This window comes from Sminthopsis crassicaudata, chromosome 3 (genome assembly GCF_048593235.1).
Source record: "Sminthopsis crassicaudata isolate SCR6 chromosome 3, ASM4859323v1, whole genome shotgun sequence".
Lineage (NCBI taxonomy): Eukaryota > Metazoa > Chordata > Mammalia > Dasyuromorphia > Dasyuridae > Sminthopsis > Sminthopsis crassicaudata.
The window spans coordinates 592,426,933-592,444,968 of NC_133619.1; positions in this window are offsets into that span (position 1 = coordinate 592,426,933).

Sequence of the window (18,036 nt, forward strand, 5' to 3'; positions counted from 1 at the left end):
GGTGTGGTATGATTTTGTTTATTTTTATTTTTTAATTTTCAATAGTGTTTTATTGGAATCTCCCCCAAAAGACAGCAAATAATTTGATATAAGTTAACTATGTGCAGTTCTTTTAAATACATTTCCATATTTGTCATGTTTGCAAGAAAAATCAGACCCAAACGGGAAAAATTCATGAGAAACAAAAAGATGAAAATATTTCAATCTACATTCAATCTCCATAATTCTCTCTTTATATTCAGATGGCATTTTCCATGCTAAGTCTATTGGAATTGCCTTGAATGACTGCATTGTTAAGAAGAGCCAAATCCATCACAATTGACTATCACATAATCTTATTGTTACAATAATCTCTTGGTTGTGTTCACTTCCCTCAGCATCAATTCATGTAAGTCTTTCCAGGCTTTTCTGAAACCAGCCTGCTCATCATTTCTTATAAAACAATAATATTCCATTCATATACCATAACTTATTCAACCATTCTCTACCTTAGGGGCATCCACTCAATCTCCAATTCCTTGCCACTACAAAAAAGGGCTGCTACAACATTTTTGTCCATATGGGTCCTTTTCTTTCTTTTATGATCTCTTTGAGATACAGACTCAATGGAGACATGGATGGACCAAAAGGTATGCACAATTTTATAAACCTTTGGACATAATTTCAAATTGCTGCCCAGAGTGCTTGGATCAGTTCACACCTTGGAACTCAAAAATCTTACAAAAATGAATGCTGAAAGCTGATTTTTTTCATGTGATTGAAAAAAATACTATTGAGGGAAAAAAGAATGTATTCATGAGAAAATGGGATCTGCTTGGCAAAGGGATATTTCAGGGTAAAAAGACTGGATATTCTGGGATAATGAGACCCCAAGTGCTAAAGAAAATTCTGGGATGAGTCAGCAGCTGAGGTACTGTGTTGAAGTCCATAAAGTCAAGGACAGAGTCAGGAGTAGAATGAAAACCATACCATACCACGAATTTATTATCAGGAAGGCATATTGTGCACTATAATAGAAATGTGAATTGTTGCTAAGAGTAACTAATGAGAAGGATCATCACTAAAGAGATGGGAAACCCAAACCTCCATACAGTCCTGGGTATTTAAACTCATCAATGATTACCACTGCATCCAGGGCCATCTCCAGTCATTCCTGATGCATCTCTTGCCACTGGACCAGATGACTCTGGAGGAGAAGGTGAGATTGGTGACCTTGGACAGCCCTCTCTCACTTAAATCCAATTCACTTTCATGTTATGCCATCACTTCCTTAATGTCATGGTTCTCTTTGAATGAAGAACAAACAACAATAATAACCAGCTAGCCTAATAAGGGAGAGGCAATGTATTTCTTTAGGAGGAATCCCATTTTCTCTATCTTTGAGAGCTTTTTAAGGGATAAATTTGTACATGGATAAAGGAGAATCAGTGCTGGTGGTTTGTTGGAATTTTCTGGCCCCCTTTTATAACAGAGTACAATAGAAGCTTTTTAAAATAATTGAGACAATGAATTTGAGGAGACTCATTAAATATAAGAGGCAGAGAGTACTTCTCTGGATGTAGCAATGTAAACAATAGCGTAATATAGATACAAGTCCTTTACAAGTTATTGAGGGCTAGGATGATACAGTGGCAAGAGCAGGGAATTTGGACCCAGAAATCATAAGTTCAAATCACAGTCCTTTTTCTTGTTATTTTGTGACTTTGGCCCTCAGTATCTTCAAATGTAAAATGAGCAGACCATATTAGGTGACCTCTAACATCCTTTTTGACTATGATTTTATGATCATGAAAGGAAATGCACAATGAAATCTCTCAGTTTATGGATAAGGTGAAGCTCTTCTGACAAATGAGCTTCAGGAGATGAAGGGTAGGAAAATCTACAAAAGCAAAAAGAAAAACATCCAGAAACATTTCAGTGTATGCAAACCAAGACTTAATTAGTTCTGACACATTGATGAGATATGATAGGCTGGGGAAAGGTGTCTGAAGTCAAGGTCACAGTCTAGCACACTTTGGGGTTCCAAGTGGAAAAGGGAGACACAGTCTAAGAGTCAGCAAATTTTTGGAAACCCAGGATGGTAATATATAATAGCTATGTGGTATAATGGTTTGAGCATTAGACATGAGACCTGGACTTGTGTCCTAGCTCTGATGCTTACAGTCCAGGTGACCCTGACCCGAAGGTACTTTACCTTATTAAGTTTCAGTTTTGTCATCTTTAAAATAAGAAAAAAACATCTTGCTAACCCATTTTACAGAGTTGTTGTGTGGAAAATACTCTTGAACACTATATAAATGTGAACTATTTGTTGCTGTTGCTGTTGTTGATGCTGCTACTACTGCTGCTACTACTACTTACTACTACTACTACTATTATTGCTGCTGCTGCTGCTGCTGCTACTACTACTACTACTATTACTTACTACTACTACTACTACTACTACCTGATGACATTTCTGTAGCATTTTGTGCTTCCATTACCATTAATTTGATCATCGTAAATGCCTTATGAGATAGGTAGTTGAACTGTTAATTTTTCCAATTTTTTAAATGAGGGAACTGAAAGGAAAAGAAAGGACTCTGCCAAAGGTTAAATACCCTGCAGATAACATTCTAACATAAAAACCATCTTGCATTCGCCATGGTCTCTGCTGAAACAGGTCACTAGATAATTGCAAGGGGGAAGACTCACATTGCTAAGTGCTGAGTGCCTTAAAAAAAGGTTTGTGGGGAAGTGAAGGTAAAATGTGGGAGATACCTAGATTTAAGGTCACTCAAGAACTATGGTTTTCTCATTTGCTAAGTCAGAGTGAAGTTGAACTAGATCGGATTCTTTTCAGCTCAGTCATATAAACTTACAAGGGTTCTCAACGAATGCAGTGAACTGAATTTCCTCTGATGTCTTTTGCCTTTCTATACTAATATTTGGAATAATTCACTTTTCACATGCTGGAAAGAAGCAGGCCAACTGCTCGGAATAGTTCATTAGTTACTAGCAGCAAAAAACTCAACTGAGCTGACGAGTTCAGTACCATCACAGGAGCAAAAATGTCCTGTTTCCTGAAACCTGAACTCAATGTGGTCAATAGCATGAATAATTCAAAGGCAAAGGTAGATTTGGAGAGGGCCCCAGACTTGGTACATGCTAGACCATAGGAAGGGAGGGCAGGGAAAGCAACCTTCCCATGGAGTCTCAGTGGACTAAATTCTCCCCTCTCCTAATGGTCAATGAATCTGGTTTGGCTACTAATTCTTATCTGCTTCTGGGTACCACACAGGAATCCTGAAAACATTTAAACTCCCTATTCGTTTTTCTTTGCAGGGAACAATTTATATATAAACTGTATAGATAGTATCAGGTTTACCCCAAAAGCTGAGGGCATCTCTTTGGATGAGAGTCTACCAGGTTCTCACTGATATTTTCTTTTCTTGATTCCCAGGGGACAAAAGAGGAGGTATTTCTAGGCAGTGTGACTTCTTTATCGATTCTTCATGATGCTTTATGAATTGAAACTTTTTTTTTTTTAAATCACAATCACTTCTGGAAACATCACTCCTCCATATCCCCTGACACTGAACCCAGGAATGACCATATCCGAAAATGTATCCAATGTGAGGCCCTAGTAGTTCTCACTCCCTACCCCACCAAAAGCAGGGAGATGTGCTAATAGAAACAATCTTTCAATCCAGTGTTTCTCTTCCAACTAGAAATTTTTTTTTCCCCTGTCCTCCTCCACTCCTTGATTCCTCCCCAAGGCCCAGGCCTCTGTACCCTGTGGAGAGTACACAGTAGTCAGAAGGCTCAATCTTGTATGGCTTGTTTCCAGTCTGGACTAACATTGGAAGAACCTTGGGATGGAAATCAGGAAAACTGGATTCAAATCCTCTACTGCCACTGTTGCTGTGTGACATTATTATTTCTCTGCAGCCTGAGATTTGTTTTTGTTTTCCAGCAAACACCCAGTGAAATGTAAGTCTCAATCTGTGCCTGACACCCCCCAAAGGTGCTCTTCTAAAATGTTTGGTTCTCTTCTCAGTCCATTGTCTGATGGGCCTTCACCTGGGATAGGCTGATGGATTTCAGGGAATTTTCAAACATTAAGCTCCCAATTGGGATTAAGGGACCTTGGATTTGTGCAGCTCTCTGCCTCTACTAATGATGGTGAGAACAAGGCAGGAGGCAAGGCCTAGGCAAGGCAAGGTAAAGTATTTATTAGATAGGACTGTTGTGAGAGACTGTGTGCCTGTATGTGTGTGTGTGTGCTTGGGGGTGTGTGTGTGCTGAATAATAATAATGAATAATTATTAAAAATAAGGGAACCTTACAGACCCTCTGCCATGGAAAGGCAGCTGAGGTGCGTCTAGCTATAGTAGACAAGAGTGGATGAGAAGGGAATGAATCTTGGAGTTTCCCAGTAAGCCTGGCAGTAGGAGACATGGGGAGTACTGTTGGGAGGAGGACTCGGGCGGAGAGAAAGGAGATGGGATTGGGATAAGGAAAAGGTGAGAGCTGGGTACTGAGGTCTGGGGGTGGCTCTAGGCTCAAGGAGAAGGGGGAGAGAAGCAGGTGGAAGCAGCGAGGCAAACTGAGACGTGGGTGGAAGGCAAAGGCCTCTGAGGCAGTCCCAGCAATGGGAACCCAGAGTTGAGGGTGGGAGAGCCCAATGAGGCAGAGGCGACAATCGAGATCCAGGGCTAGGCAGTCCAAGTCCTAGATCCCACGGCGATCGGAAGCAGGAGCAGGTGGGAGGTTTGGGGCAGAGATGGTAGGTAAAGGATATGGGGAGGGGAGGGAGTCGAAGAGTGGGAGCCCAGGGCTGAGGGAGGAGGTGAAGCCGGGAGAGGAGGGACTTGGGGTTTGGGGGAGGAGAGGGTGTGACCCAACGCCTTGGGGCGAGTGGGAGGGGGCTAAGACCTCGAGCACTGGCCTGGGAGAGGGAAGCGAGCGAGTGGAAGGATTGAAGGCAGTGATGGCTGGAAGCTGAGTGAGGGCCCCAGGCTGAAAGGGTTGGGGGAGCAGCGCCAGTTTCTTCCCCCCACTCCCCCCACGGGAGCGCGGCTTGACTCGAAGCTGAGCACTCGGTGGGCGGAGGGGGAGCCGGGAGCGGGGGGCGGTGTCGGCGCTGGGGGTGGGGGGAGCTGGCTGGGCGGCTGCGCCGGCTCGGGCTCGGGCTCCAGCTCCAGCTCCAGCTCTGCTTGTCTCTCTTGCCGCCGCTGTCGCGGGGCGGGAGGGGGGCTCGGCCATTGTGGGAGCCGCTCCAGTCCAGGCAGGGTGCGCCTGGCCGGCTGCCGCTCGCCCGCTGCCCATTGCCCGCTGTCTCCTGTCAGTACCAGCTGCCGGCTCCTGCTGCCGGCTCCTCCTTCCCGGTAAGCAAGCGAGCGGAGGCGCGCCCCACCAGGGGCTCGGGAGCGCACAGCGAGCGAGCGCTTTGCCGGGGGCAGGTAGCGGGAGTGTATAGGCTCGACCGAGGGAAGGATCGTGAGGTCGCGGCCGGGCCCTGGGCTCTGGGATCTCTCGGGATCGCAGACTGGCCCAGCGCCGCAGGGGCGCGAGGGGTCCTGGGCTGGGCGCGTTAACACTGCTCCCCGAGCCCCGGGGGCACTGGCCGCACTGTGACGACGACGCCCCTCGGGGCTTGCACCCCTCGGGGCGTAGCGGGGCTCTCAGTGTGTGCCCCGCCGGGCTCCGGCCCAGGCCCAGGGTAGGTGTGTTCCGAAGGAAAACGAGGCAAGAGATTGGGGAGTGGGACCAGGGTAGGGTGGGGTGCAATGAGGGGCCAGAGCTCTTTCCCCGGAGTCCGTATGGGAAAGCTGGGGCGCTGGCTTTGCTTGAGGTCAGTCCCCGAGGGCGAGGGAGGAGAAACTCAGGAGATCCCCGCTATCTCTCCTGCTTGGTAGCGGATCGTTTAATCTCCGAGCGGCCTCATCGGGCCGCTCCCGCCCCGGTGACCTCTTTGGATGTATTTCCTGCTCCCCTCGGCCTCGATCTGGGGCGGGGGCCGAGGGGGGGGCGGCGCCTCGATGGGTGCTCTTTGTCATCCTTGTTCTCTGGGCGGACACGCGGGGCGGCTCCCCCCTTCCGTGGAGCGGAGCTGAACCGAACGCGCGTGTCCCTGTCACAAAGCGGGGGGTGGGGGGAGGGAAGAAATGGGGGGAGGCTGCTGGGCGGGGAGAAACCCAGAGGTGGGGGGCGGGGAGCCGGGGAATGAGCCCGAAGCCTGAGCCAAGGTGAGGCACTTGTTCATAAAGGGGTCTGTTTCCGCAGCAGCTTGAATTTCTGACATGAAATGATGGGAAGTAGAGCAGGGCTTTATGAAAGGAACTGGGGAGCATTGAGATTGAACAGGTGTTTTATGAGGTCAGATGGGCATTTTCGAAAGAAGGTGGGTAAATTGCAAAAGAAGTCCGCCTGCCCCAGTGACTGACAGCAAACCTCCCTGGTAGGAGGCAAGGAGGAGACAAAGAGATGGTTTAGAAGGAAAAAAATCGGTCATTTCTGAAAGGGATTTAGTGTGTTGGAGAGGAAGAAGGTTTTTGAATTATGAAACGAGGCAAATGCTCACATGTCCAACCTCTCACATGAGGGGAGTCTGCATAATATTAGGGGACCTAAGCTAACCCGCTCCTCCCTTCAAGATTTCATCAAGCTGGGTGTTTTCCCCCCTTCTCCAGGCCCATTTTTTTTGGGGGGGGGGATTCGGTGGGATTGAAAGACTATATATGAAGGAAGGAGAAGAGAAAGGAAGGAGAGCTGTACCCGGAGCTGGAGCCTGTATGGTATCTCTCCCCTCAGCTGATAGGGCTTGGGGCAGTTCACCTTTGCGTATGCAGGGGTTGGGATCTAGGCCTGGAGATCTAGCTGAGGTGGAAATGAAGCAAGGAGCTGGCTCAGGGAGCCTCAGGCTGCCAGCCCAGCTGCTCGAGCCTCCCTGCTGCCATGAGAGGCTTTGCTGCCTGCTTGCCCTCAAAGGCTCAGATCCAGGCTGTTCTGCACTGGCAGGTGGTGGTTTCTTTTGTAGACTTGGTCAAATTTTGTGCTCGTGACAGGTTGGCAGCTTTTGAGGGGGGGAGCCTGCCTTGGACTGGAAAAGGAAGCTCAGTATGGGCAGTGCCATCCTTGCTCAGCCCATACTGTCTTCTGAGTGTGATTGCTGTTATCACTCAAGGACCACTGACTGAATTTCATTATAATGAAATGGATTTGAACGGGTTGGGATGGGATTGAAATGATTAGCGAGCGTGGTTCAGTCAGACACAGAATCCTAGTTTCTTGCCATTTTAGAGATTGCCTGATAAATTAGTGGGTAGAGCACTGGGCTTGAAGTGAGAAAGACATAGATATGAAATCTGAAGCTTAGCATCAGGGTGATCATGAGCAAATTCTGAATTTTTGTGAGTCAATTTTCTTTTCTATAAAATGGGGATGCTAATGTCACAACCTACTGGGCAAGTTGTGAGCATAAAATGAGATGATGAAGGTCAAGTACTTAGCAATCTTTAAAGGGCTGACTTATAGAGAACATTCTGACTTGTTCCACATTTAGGATGGCAGAACTGACAAGGAACTTAATAACTTAAGAGATTTCTCAGTGTATACTAGGTCTGTATCCCAAAGAGATCATAAAAGAGGAAAAGGACCCACATGTGCAAAAATGAGGTGATGAAGGTCAAGTACTTTGCAGTCTTAAAAGGGTTGATTTATAGAGGTTATTCTGACTTGTTCCACATTTAGGATGACAGAACTGACAAAGAACTTAGAAGATTTCTTAGTGTATCCTAAGTCTGTATCCCAAAGACAACATAAAAGAGGGAAAAGGATCCACATGTACAAAATGTAGGGTAGCAGCTCTTTTGTAGTGACAAGGAATTGTAAATTGAGTGGATGCCCATCAGTTGGGGAATGTAATGAAATATTGTTCAAAAAGAAATGATGAGCAGATTGATTTTAGAAAAGCCTGGAAAGATTTATATAAACTGATGCTGAGTGATATGAGCAGAACTAAGAGAACATAATAATACATAGCAATAACAAGATTATGTAAGGATCAACTGTGATGGACTTGGTTGTTTTCATCGATGAGATGTTTCAAGGCAAGTCCAATAGATTTGAGATGGAAAATACCATTCTCATCCAGAGGGAAAACTATGGAGACTGAATGTGGATTGAAACATAGTATTTTCACTTTTTGTTTGTTTTCTTCTAAATGATTTTTTCCTTTTGTTTTGATTTTTCTTGTACAACATGATAAATATAGAAATATGTTTAAAAGAATTGCTCATAGCTAGTATGAGAGTCCATAAACCAGAACAAACTCAACCTCTATTTTCTTCTTGGTGCTTAGGTCCCAGGCTTGCCCTGCCTCAAATAGTTTAGGCTTCGAGACTGGGAAAAACTTGCCTGGAATAAAGAAGTGGCAGTGTCCCAGAGCTGTTAAGCTGATCTAGCCTTAGAGAGGTCCCTTTGCCAATTTCCTGTGTCATCTCTTCCCATAAATGCTATGAATAAGGAGAAGGCAGCCCAGGAAGAGCTTGTTCTAGCCCCCCTGGCCTATGTCTTCCCCTATGGTGGTGGTAGTAGTAAGACTAGCTTATATTTTTACTTTACCTTACGGGGCAGCTGTGGAGGACTGAAAAAACACTGTATTTGGAGTCAGAAGTCTGTTTTATCCCTGTGCTACTTATTAGTTCTTAAGCAAGTCCCTTCTCTGCTTTGAACCTCAGTTTTGTAATCTTTAATATGGAGGAAGTGGTTTCCAAAGACCCTGCTACTTCTGGGGCTTTCTCCTCTCAGGCCCTTTCCAGCTCTGACACCCCAGAGCTTGGTTTTAACAAACAGGGTTGGGACAACTAGGTGGCTCAGTGGATAGAGCACCAGCCCTGAAATCAGGAGGACCTGAGTTCAAATGTGACCTCAGACACTTAACACTTCCTAGCTGTGTGACCCTGGGCAAGTCACTTAATCCCAATTGCCTCAGGAAAAAAATAGGGTTAATTATACTTATGATTTCTCATAAAGACAATCAGGTAGTCAGTCAATAAATATTTATTGAGTGCCTCCTGTGGTCCAATTGTTGTCTCTCTGTTGTTCCTAATCTTTGCAATCCCTTTTGGGCTTTTCTTAGCAGAGATGTTAGACTAGTTTGCCATTTCCTTCTGTAGCTCATTTTACAGATGAGGAAATTGAGACAAACAGGGTGGCTTTTTCAGAATCACCCAGCAAGTAAGCATCTGAAGCTGTATTTGCAACTCCTTACTCCAGGTCCTACATGCTATATACAGTGTGCTATGTGAACCAGACACTGTACTAATTCCTAGGGATAATGAGAAAGACAAAAATGTTCTTTCTGCCCTAAAGGAATTCATCTGCTAGTGGGAGAGATAACATGCAAATACCTACATAGACATAGATATAAGCAGTGTAAAAGGAAGGAGATAGAGGAACAAGAATAACCTCTTAGAAAAAGTGACACTTGAACTGTTGTTGTTTTTTTTTTAAATACATTTTTATTGGAATCTTTTATTGTTAAATTTTCCCCTGTATCCTTCCCTACTAACACCAAGAGAGCTATTCTGTATAATAGTTTTTAAATTTAAAAAAAAAAAAAAAGAAGAAGAAGAGAAAGAAAATCACTGAAACTAATTAATGGATTGAAATCTCACAATATATATATAATCTTGCAATATATGGAATATTCCACAGCTATGGATCCACCCCCACTTCAACTAAATGAGGGAAAGAGATGTCGTCTCATACGTCTTTGAGGATAAGATTGTTCTTTGCTATTTTAAAACATTCATTTTTTTATTGTTTATGGTTCTTTCCAGTTACATTTTGTAGTCATTGTGTGTATTGTTTTCTTGGCTCTGCTCATCTTTATCATGTAAGTCTTTTTATACTTCTCCATAGTCATCATATTCATAATTTCTTATAAGACAGTAATATTCCATTATGTTTATTCACCGTGATTTGTTTCATTGTATCCCATTTGGGGTGAATCTACTTTGTTTATAATTCTCTGAAACCACAAAATGTGCTATTACAAATATTTTGCAGGGTATGTGAGGGTTTTCTTATCAATGAATCCCTTAGGGTATATGGCTAACAGTGGATTCTTTGGGTCAGAGGGTATGAATATTTGAGCTACTTTATTTGCATAATTCTAAATTTCTTTCCAGAATGATTGTACTAATTAACAGCTTTACCAACAAAGCATCAGTATGCTTATCTTTTCATAGCCCCTCCAACATTATTCCCATATTTTATCATCTAGGCCAGTTTTCTTGGTATAAGGTGAAACCTCAGGGGTTTCCTTTTTCTTATTATTAATGATTTAATATGGTTGTTAACAGTGTATGAACTGTTTGTTTATATCCTTTGACTTTTTATCTGATGGTTTTGTAAATAGTCTTATATATCTTGGCCATTGAAGTATCTCATTTTTGCAATTTTATATCACCTCTCTTAGATACATCTTCATTGCTATCATCTATCTTTCCATTACCTTTTGGTGGCTTTTGAGTTTAATTTTTTAGACTGTATGATATTCCATGACCCAAAGGCATACAGCTTCATTGGAGGAATTTTGGCATTAAAAAAATGGGCTTTTGTTTCAGGGAGATGTTTAGGAGTCATTAAAAGCACTGCACAAATTAAAAAAAAAAAAAAGTAAATAAATATTAAAAAAAAAAAAAAAAAAAAAAAAAGCACTGCACAAATTCCCAAAGGCTATTCACTGTTCACTTGTAGGCCCAGCTTGTGAATCATTTGCACTGTCTAGACAGTGAAGTCTGTGATGGTAAATATTTAACAACCAGCCCTGGAAGAGGTAAGGGTAATATTTGCATGACATGCTTTTAAAAATCTGCATTATTAACAGTTTTTCACCACATAAGACTAGACAACCAACAAAACAATAAATCATGCCCTGATTTGTAGTGTTTCCAGATTTCCAAGAAGTAAATGCTCATACTGACAATTTAATATTTGGCTCTCATCACTTAGCAAAAGCTAGCTCTAGCACATCATCTCTGATCCTAAATATATCTGGGTTAGTCTGCCAACTGTATATCATAATCTAGGTAATTGGCAGTTTTAATCCACTTAGTTTTTTCTGTGTGGATAGTTAGATCAAATTCTTTTAAGCATTTATTTATCTCATTTAATTTCTGCAAATAGGACATAAATACAATCTATCTAAATGTCTGTTATTATCTATAGTTACAGAGTACTAATGACCATACATTTGTGGGACCTTAGAAATCATCTCATTTTATAGATAAGAAACTAGGGCCTAGAAAGATGCCTTAGGTCACATAACAAATTATTGGTGGAGCTGAGACTTGAACCCAGGTCTCCTGTTTGCCAGCTCAGGACTGATTCTGTTATTGTATCCTATCTTTGCTGTACATCTTGGCACTTAGTGTTATAAATTATCTTGTTATTTTTTTTCCCATTTCACATAAGCTATTCTTTCCTGCAGATAAAAATATATGGGTAATGAATAGAGAGCCCTAACTCTGAAGTCAGGAGGACCTGAATTCAAAACTGCCTCCAGATACTTACTAGTTGGGTGATTCTGGAGGCAAGTTACTTAATTTCTACTGTCTTAAAAAAAAAAAAAAAAAAAAAAAAGGAAGGAAGGAAGAAAAAGAAAGAGAAGATGAATATAGAGAGAGTGATCAAGGTTCTGAATGAATCTTATAATCTTTCCACTTTATTATTCCCAGGGTGATTTCCCAGTATAACACTACTGTATGACAGCAATAACCTAGGTGACCAGTCATAGGTCCACAGTATTTAACTACTCCTTTGATGCTAACTTGGATTTTGATAACTGGGAGGACCTTCATATAAGATGACTGTGAAAAAAAAAAAAAAGGAAAAAAAAGAACAACTACTAACAAATCTCTGGTAACTGTGAAGCATTTTAATGCTGTTTGATTTCTAGAATGAATAATCTCTGCCTATTTTCCTGATAAGTAAATTGAGCCTCAGAGAAGTCAAGTAACTATCATTTTGATGCTGCTTTAAGATTTTCAAAATACTTAGTTCGAGTGGCCTTATGTTGTCCTACTTCACAAGTTTGTAGTGGGGAAGAGTACTTTTTTAAAAAAGCTTTTTAATGCTATAGAAATGTGAATGGTTCAACAATGTCCAAATGAATTAGTCAAGGTAGAGATAATTATCCTCCCATGGAGAGAAAGAATTTGTCTAAGGATCATTTTATAGAACCAGAACAGACCTGGGAAGTTGTCTAGCCCTTATTGTTTGGGTGTGTTTTTAATGTTCCATAATACAGAGCCTTTGTTTTGAATGCTTCCTCCATTTCTATTTATTTGATTATATTTCCACTATTAGCTTCATTTTATTTTATTTTTTTTTTTGTGAGGCAATTGGGGTTAAATTACTTGGTTAGGGTCACACAGGTTGTGTCTGAGCTGGATTTGAACTCAGGACCTCTTGATTTCACGACTAATATTTTATCTACTGCCTCATATCCTTTATTTTATAAATGAGAAAACTGAGACCCAAAAAATTTAAATGATTTGGCCCAAATAAACATAAAAAATAAGTATAAGGATTTGAATCCAGATCTGATAGCAAATATATTGTCATTGTCCTGTCCACTGGACAGTCTCAAAGTCAGGGAATGACCTAGTGGCAGAGGCTGGACTAGATGCCAATTCTTTTGGCTCCCAGGTAGCCTTGGGCCCATTACATCCTTCTGAGCCTTGGTCTAATCACACAATATATGCTTGTCCCTGCAGATCACAACCCCTGAGGATTCCCATATCAGCTTGTCTCCATCACTTCTGGGGAGATGTCTTCTTCAGACGAAGAGACCCTCAGCGAGCGATCGTGCCGGAGTGAGAGGTCATGCCGGAGCGAGCGTTCCTACAGGAGTGAGCGTTCTGGGAGTCTGTCTCCCTGTCCCCCTGGGGATACCTTACCCTGGAATTTACCTCTCCATGAGCAGAAGAAACGGAAAAGCCAGGATTCTGTACTCGATCCAGCGGAAAGAGCTGTGGTCCGAGTTGCTGGTAAGAGCAGCCACTGAAAGGCATTTGATGGGAGGATTGGGCTTTTCTTGACCTCACATTCTTCACTTTGGGGGTAGATGGGTGGAGACTATTGGTAGAGGTATTGCTTGTGCTTTTGAGTCTGATATTGGGCACTTGTGCTCAGGCCTGCCATGTGATTTAGCCACCCTAGACTTCTCCCATAAGTGTGCCTGGGTTGGGCACAGTATAATTCTAGGCATTAACCCAAGACTTTTCTTATTCTTCTCGACTTGCTGAACTTGTGAAGAGGTCATTTTGTTCCTTGGATTTCTTTATGGCTATATCATGTTACACTATTATAATCATCTTTAGGAGAGCAATCAAGGCAAGGAGAAGTCTAGATGCCAGGTCATTCAAAGGTTGTTTGAAAAAAGTGAAGGTTTTTAAGGTCATCAATCATTCAAAGAATTACCTTGAAGGGAGAAGCATTAGGGAGCTCCACATAGGCACTTGGAGAGGCAGATTTTGTCTTTGATGTCAGGTGAGAATTCCTAAAAGTAGAACTGTCCAAAGTGAATGAGGTATCTCAGAAGGCATTCAAGGAGAGACTAAATGACTGCCTCTTTTCTTTTTTATTTTTAATAGTATTTTATTTTTCTAAATACATCCAAAGATAGTTTTCAACATTCATCTTTACAAAACCTTGTGTTCCAACTTTTTTTCCCCTCTTCCCCCCTTCTTCCTTTCCTTCTCTCCAAGACAAGGAATCTGATATAGGTTAAATGTGTTCATTTCTTCTAAATACATATCTATATTTGACAGCCTGTGTAAGAAAAATCAGATCAAAAAGGGAAAAAAATGAGAAAGGAAAAAAAAAAAAAACCCTGAGCAACCAGCAACAGCAAAAGGTTGAAAACATTATGCTTTGTCCTACATTCAGTACCCACGGTCTGTTTCTGGATGCAAATAGTTCTATCACAAAACCATTGGAACTGGCCTGAATCATTACATTATTTAAAAGAGCTATTATCCATTAGAATTTATCATTTCATAGTCTTGTTATTGCTGTGTACAATGTTCTCCTGCTTCTATTCTCTTTCCTCATCATCAGTTCATGTAAGTCATTTCAGGTAGATGACTGCTTCTTTTTTTTTTTTTTGTATTAAATCTTTTTATTTTTAAAACATATGCATAGTTAATTTTCTTTTTTTTCACTGTTTACTTTATTTTTTTTATAATTTAATTTTTATTTTATTTTATAATTATAACTTTTTTTTGACATTACATATTAAATGACTGCTTCTTGACAAAGCTGCAAGGAGATTTCCCAGTTCAAGATGGATTAGATTCTCCCTAAACTCCCTTTTCATTTCTGGAATCTAGGTGGCACAATATATAGATTAGTTAACCTAGAGTTAGGAAGATCAAAGTTCAAATCCAGCCTCAAACACTAGATGTGTAACTCTTGACAAACCATTTAATCTCTCCCAGCCTCAGTTTCTGTAAAATGGGGATAATAGGAGGCAGTTAGATGGCACAGTGGATGGAGCACCAGCCCTGGAGTCAGGGGGTCCTGAGGTCAAATCTAGCCTCAGATGCTTAACACTTACTTGTTGGGCAAGACACAATTTCAACTTCCTCGAAAAAATAAAATTAAATTAAATTAAAAATGGAGATAATAACTCCTACCTTCCTTGCTTTTTTGTGAAGATTAAATGAGATAACAATTATGAAATCACTGTACAGCACCTGACTCTTAGTAAGTGCTGTGTAAATGCTAGATCTTATTAATTCAGCTCTGAGAAAATGTGATTCCATGAGAACTGCAGATTCCCTCTCCTTTGCTTTAGGACTGGCTGGGCCTCATCAAGGCCTTGCAAATGCTGCAGATCCTACAACAGATGAATTATCCAGCTTTTCTCAAGGAGAGTTTCCCTTTACAAGGAATCAGTGCTTCCTGTGGGCACTGAACATTGTTATTATAGTCATCATAAGCTTATAGGATTTCAGCTCTAGGGCTAGGGAGTATCACTGATGACATCTCGTCCAACTCCCTGTTTTACAGACAATAATAATAAAAATAGGTATTTCAACTATTATATAAAACATTGTTTTAAGGCTTGTAAAGCACCTTTCTCAATTGACCCTCATAATAACCTTGTGAGATAGATGCTATCCTAATCCCCATCTTACAGATGAAGAAACTGAGTCTGTCAAGTATTATTATATCATATCTCTATGATATCCTAAAATTTGTAAAGCACTTTACATTATAGTTTCAGTCAATCCTCACAACAGCCCTGTGAGGTAGGAGCTGTCATCTCCCTCATTTTACAGAGGAAGAAACTTAGACATCTAAGTGGAAAGGAAAAAAGTAGACTTAAGGCCTAGAAGACCAAAACTAGAGGAATAGAATCAGGGCTGGGAAAGGCCATGGAGATTACAGAATCCCAGAATCTCTGAATTGGAAAGGACTTTAGGATCTACTTCCTAGTCCATTCTTGTCATTTTAGAGATGGGGAAACTAAGTCACGGGGGGGGGGGGGGACCTTGGTCAAGGTTACATGGGAATCAGAGAGCTGAGACTCAGATTCAACTCAGAAGCTGATTCCCAAACAAAGGCTTTTTTTCTTCTGTCCTGTCTATAGTTGAATCTTCATGGCATATTCTCATGATAAGGCATCCTTGGTAAGAAAGAATGGTCTTCTGCAATGTCTCATGATCTTAGAACCATAGATCCATTTTTTCCAATTACACACACACACACACACACACACACACACATATGTATATATGGTTTTTGACATTTATTTTTTATAAGATTTTGATTTCCATTTTTTCACTCTCCCTCCCTTTTCCCCAACTCTCCCAAAAAGCAATCAATATAACATAAGTTATATATTACAACAATTTTTTAGTATTCTATTTTTCCAAATACATGTAAAAACAGTTTTCAAGATTTGTTTTTGTAAAACTTTGTATTCTAAAATTTTCTCCCTCCTTCCCTTATCTCCCATCTTCCCAAGACAGCAAACCATCTGATATAGGTTAAATATATGCAGTCCTTTTAAATATATTTCCTTATTTGTTTAAGAATAATCAGAACAAAAGGGATAAACACACACACACACACACAAAGTGAAAATAGTATGCTTTGATCTGCATTCAGACTCTGTAGTTCTTTCTCTGGCTATATAGGATTTTCCATCAGAAGTCTGCTGGAGGGGCAGCTAGGTGGCGCAGTGGATAGAGCACCAGTCCTGAATTCAGGAGGACCCGAGTTCAAATCTGATCTCAGACACTTAACACTTCCTAGCTTTGTGACCCTGGGCAAGTCACTTAACCCCAGCCTCAGAAAAAAAAGGAAAAAAAAAAGTCTATTGGAATTGTCTTGGATTATTGTTTTGCTGAGAAGCACTAAGTCTATCACATTTGATCATTGAACAATGTTGCTGTTATTGTATGCAGTGTTTTCTTGGTTCTGCTCACTTCACTCAGAATCAGTTCACGTAAGTCTTTCCAGTCTTTTCTGAAAACAGCCTGCTCATTATTTCTTATAGAACAATAACATTTCATTATATTCATATGCCTCAGTTTGTGCAGCTATTTCCCATATGATAAGAATCTCCTCAATTTCCAATTCTTTGACACCAGAAAGAGAGCTCAGCAGTGTCTGGCTCAGTTAGGACACTGACCAGGACATAGTTGGAGGATGTTGGGTTGCCAAGTAGAGATGAAGTCTTGAGCACATCAGAGGAGATTACTGGGATCAGGGCAGGTGTAAAGCATAGCAAAGTGAAGAAAAAAAGAAACAAGGAGAAAAGGGAAAAGAATGGTTAGGGAAAGAGAAGAATAAGAGGGAAAAAGAGGTATCAATGATAGTACTTGGTAGAATTTGGAAGTGTGTGACTGCCTAGAACTCTCAGTGGTTGCTAGAGGTTATTGACTTAGCATTGCTAATCTTTCCCCCAAAAATATTTGCTCGTGAGCTCTCTCAAGAATATTCAGTGGCTCCCTGTTGCTATACAATATCGGAACTCTTCTGTGTGCCTTTCTAGGTGTTAGTGATATGCTGCTATTCTAGTTATCTCTCATTGGTTCCCAACACAACTTTGCTATAACCAAGCCAACTGTCATATTTCCTGCCCATTCTTTGTTCCCACCTCATTGATTTGGCTCAGACTGATCCTCTAACCTAGAAGGTACTCCCCACTCATCTAAACATTCCCCATAGTTTTAAGATTCAGATCAAGTTCTGTCCTTTTAAGAAGCCTTTCCTAGCTTCAATAAAATATATCAGGCCCAATTGTTCTGAATTCTTTTAGCCCACATTACTATAGTCCACAGTTCCTTGGTGCCTCATAATTCTATATGTAATTGTACATTGTATTACTTGATAATTGATTATTGCCTCCAGAGATGGAGCCTATGTTTTCCCAGGTAAGGTTTGCCTTATTGTATTTAAAAATTTTATCCTCTCCTCTCAATGTGTTACTGTTCCCATTTTAAGCCCATAATAATACAACTTTACTTATCAAAATGCATACTCTTATGTCAAAGATAGCAGAATTTTCTGGCACAAAAACAAGTATATTTATAGAAAATCATATTAAATGTTTCTGTACAGCCCCCTCCTGTGTAGTACACTCCAGGCAAATGTCTGTATTGCCTGCCCTAAGTTCTGGCTCAATTTATCTCTCTGAACTAGATTATGAATTATAATACAATAATAACTGACATTTATATAGTATTTTAAAGATTTCAAAGATTTTATTTAATTTGATCTAGGCTCATTCAAAGAAAATTAAGTTGTCTTTTACTTCTGAATCCTTTAACCTGGTATTGGCCACATTAAAGGCATTCAGTAATTACTTGATTGATTGATACATTTAATTTTATTACGTCACAGTGTCTCATTTCACAGGAATACAGAATCTCAGCATTTTAAAAGGATTCCCAAGGACAGCTAGTTCAGCCCATGCTTGAGCAGAAATTCTTATTTTAGTCTAGTCTAGCGATCTGGGGTTGGTTA